At 43.3% G+C, this 3,819-nt stretch overlaps 1 pseudogene; it reads left to right on the top strand.

The window, feature by feature from the left end:
• The window catches only part of LOC103747097, an 86,428-nt pseudogene extending 84,036 nt beyond the window's left edge, over window positions 1–2,392 (top strand).
• The last annotated feature ends 1,427 nt before the right edge of the window (window positions 2,393–3,819 follow it).

Below are 3,819 nucleotides of genomic sequence, written 5' to 3'. Positions count from 1 at the left end.
TTTTGGTTCCTGGAGTGGGGATTGTCTCCCTAGTTACCCTGCCACAAGTTGTTCTCCTCCTAATGATAGAAGTTTTATGGTATAAACATGCCTCCTACTTAGATTTGTTCAGAAGCTCAGTCTTTGGAATGTTCAAGAAACAGGAAAACTATCAGGCATAAATTCTCCTCTAGAGTATTGCCAGGTCACTATAGAAGCCTGAGCCCACTTCGGTCACTGCTATGAAGCCAAGAGCAACTTGCTTGCTAGCTACCATCAACCTACCCCTGCTGACCATCCAGGCAGCACTTCACTGTGAAGCCATGCTATCCCAAACCACAGATCCTGCTACAGCTGGAATGCCTGTGGCACTGTCATGTAAAAATGCATATAAGAAATCAGTCTTACTGAATTATGACCCAATTCCATCACCTCATTTATCCTTAAATGACCTATTTAAAGTTCCTATCTCCAAATAAAGTCATTATTAGTAGTTAAGAATTCAAAATATAAATTGAGAGGACATAAGTCAGTCCAAAACAGACAAAGGAGAACTTCAAGTTAGTAAATGTAATGTAAACAGAAGTACATAGATTAGAGAGAGCATAGCCTGGGAGGACAGCAGGGCAGTGGCTTTCCAGGCTTGGTAAAACCCTCCCACATAGAATGCCTGAACTCCTGGTCCCTCCCAACCATCCCATCCCTTCAGCAACCTGGGACTCATGGAAAGCTGGATGCAGATGAGCTGCGTGTCAGCTTAGCTCAACATGGTGGTTTCACTCCTGGTAAGATTTATAGCCCTGGGTTAAGTTGAGCATTTCCTGTAAAATAAAATGCTTGTGGGTGAGTAGTCGCTTCTGCGCCACTGAACTCACCTGACACCCTATGGAACAAACCGAGTGGGCTTGTGCATATTTTCAGCAAAAGACCCCATAAACGTTAGGAAGTAAAAGTTAATGTTTTGAAAACAAAACATTAATACAAAACACCACCGTCTGCTGAGATAGAAAACTAGGATACATGGCTTCAACTATAGATCTGCTATCTTGGATATTCTGGCAACTTTTTTATAAAAGATGCCTGACATTTTTAGTGAAACAGTTTAGTAATCCAAATGCCATTGAAAGAAACAAAAGGAAAGCAACAGTGTAGCCCACATGTCATGCTCTGCCCAGGGTAAGTTCAGTTTCTTCTGTGGAGGATGTGCAGTTACAGCTTTGATTTCCTGGATATGGTAACATGGCAAAAGATGTGTGGTATCCCTAGCGGCTGTCCACCCATCTACAGTGAACACACTTGGAAAGCAGCTACTGCCAAAAGCCTTTGGACAGTCCAATGTCAACATCACACAGCAAGTGATGATTGGCACACCTCAGAGACCTGCAGTTGGCATCAAACACTATGATAGTATGAAGCCCACACGCCCCCAACACTCACTGTGTTCCAGAACAAGCCGTCCCACTCCTCACCTTGGTCTACTGGGAAGCGAACAGAAAAGGAGAGAAGAATGGCAAGTGCCTGCATTTCTGCATAAAGGTGTACAAGAAGGTGCAGAAGAAGAGGACTGCCTCCTACAATGAGGTAGCTAGCTGATGAGCTGGTCCCAGCGCTGCCGACAACCACATCCTACCACATGAATCAGCTTATGACCAGAAGAACATCTGGCGGTGGTCTATGATGCCTTAAATGTGCTGATGGTCATGAACATCATCTCCAAGGAGAAGGAGGAGATCAAACGGATCCGCTTGCCCACCAACGCTGCTCAGGAGTGCCAGGACCTAGAGGTGGAGAGGCAGCGGAAGCTGGAGAGGATCAAGCAGAAGCAGTCTCAGCTCCAGGAGCTCATCCTGCAGCTACTTGCTTTCAAGAACTTGGTGCAGAGAAACCGCCAAGCGGAGCAGGCCACTGCCCGCCCCCAACCCTGTCTTCATCATTGTTAACACCAGCAGGAAGACCGTCATCAACTGCAGCATCTCCAACGACAAATTCGAGTATCTGTTTAACTTCAACAACACCTTTTAGATCCGTGATGACATCGAGGTGCTCAAGCACATGGGCATGGCGTGCAAGCTGGAATCAGGGCATTGTTCTCCTGAAGACCTCAAGATGGCGAGAAGTTTGGTACCAAAAGCTCTAGAACCTTAAGTGACAGAAATGGCTCAGGGATCCATTGGTAGGGTGTTTGACACGTTGATGGCACAAGGCTTTGCACCAGTGATTTGAGCAATGGCGCGAATCGGATGCTGGCCGCAAGCTCCAGTTGGTCCCAATACAGCGGCTCCAGGGTGGAGACCCCGGTTTCCTACATTGGGGGGATAATGATGTCGATGATGACTTCAACGAGAAGATGAGGAGGACTGAAATCCCAGCTTGCAGACTCCTCCCTTTCAAACTTTCAGGAAAAAACGTCTAGAGAAAAGAAACTTTTTAAAGTGGAGTTTTCTGTTCTTTTTGGCCTACTCCCAAGAAGATACCGTGAGTTAGATGTGCATCTCCAATAAGGATTGATCCTGAGGTTTGAGCCCCACTGCGGATGTATTTTCATGCCAGTGTGCTGACACAGAGTCTGTGTTTACTTTTTAGATTTTGTGGTTTTGTTTTCTGTTTATAAAGTTCTTGCTGGGTTTGCTGAGGAAATTGTACTGCACCCACACCAACAGCAATAATAAAACGCTATCCCACCAGGGACATCGAATACCCAGTGATGTGTGTGCAGTGTGTTTGAGTGGTGCCGCTGGCTGCGGATAGCCAGGCTTTAGGATGAGTTTCCTTGCCATTTGTTAAATCAAGCACTGTCCAAAGAACCAAGCCAATAGCAAAGCTCTACTTTTTAAACATTAAGCAACATACATCCTATTACAACTTTATTTTCCTTATATTGATTGTTGTGATTCCATTAAGTTTTCACTTTTTCCTTATCACAGGAACAAATTACAAAGTATTTTTTCTTGGTTTGGTTTTGTTTTGTTGCTTTTGTTTTGCTTGGAAAAAGTTTACTGCCACACTGGTGCAGCTACAGAAATTGTCTAAAAGGTTATTGCTTATGGAAATTTTGCCTGATTTCTTACAGGCTACGTTTGGAAACGTTTTATTATATAGTTGTTTACGTGCTCATAAGTCTACCATTTAGAGATGAGTGCTGAAACAAATGTCCTATTTGTTTCCTAAGCAATTTCCTGAAATCTATTATAAAATCGAAATTAAACATAGAGAATGTTTTACCAATTTTTTAGCTCAAATTTGTCAATCATTTTTAACAGTTCTTTTTTATATAAAAATGAAAGGGAATTTAAGGCAGGCAGTAGTCTCTCTTAAAATTTAACCACAAAAACCCATTAACTGCACAGTTGCTGTTAGCTGCCTGTTCTAAAATGATAGTCTTTTTATTGAAACACAAACTTTTCTGCAATATTTAATTGCTTGACTTGTTTAACTCAGCACTGCTAGTTTTTATTAATAAAGCATGCATGGGCATTTTAAAAAGAGGAAAAGAAAATAAATAAAGGGAAAGCCTCAATGTAGATCAAGGAGAGAGACCTCGGCCTTAAGTAAGAGGACATTCCCCCATATATTCCTTCAGCCACATTGACCAACTATTGCTATGTGCTGCACACAGCCACATTGGGTTGAATATGTCCTGGCAAGAAGAGAAAAACCAAACAGGAAAGAAAGGGAGGGAAGAAAGGAGGGCAAGGAAGGCAGCAAGTCCTAGCAGACATGAGCAAGGGTGTGCAGTTTGAATGAGAAACATCCCCCATAAGCTCAAGTATTTGGACACTTGGTCCCCCATTGGTGGTGCTGTTTGGAGAGGTTACAGGAAGGTGCACCTTGCTGGAGGAA

This window comes from Nannospalax galili, unplaced genomic scaffold (genome assembly GCF_000622305.1).
Source record: "Nannospalax galili isolate Female #2095 unplaced genomic scaffold, S.galili_v1.0 scaffold704, whole genome shotgun sequence".
In the NCBI taxonomy this organism is placed as follows: Eukaryota; Metazoa; Chordata; class Mammalia; order Rodentia; family Spalacidae; genus Nannospalax; species Nannospalax galili.
This window is presented reverse-complemented; position numbering and strand designations above follow the sequence as displayed.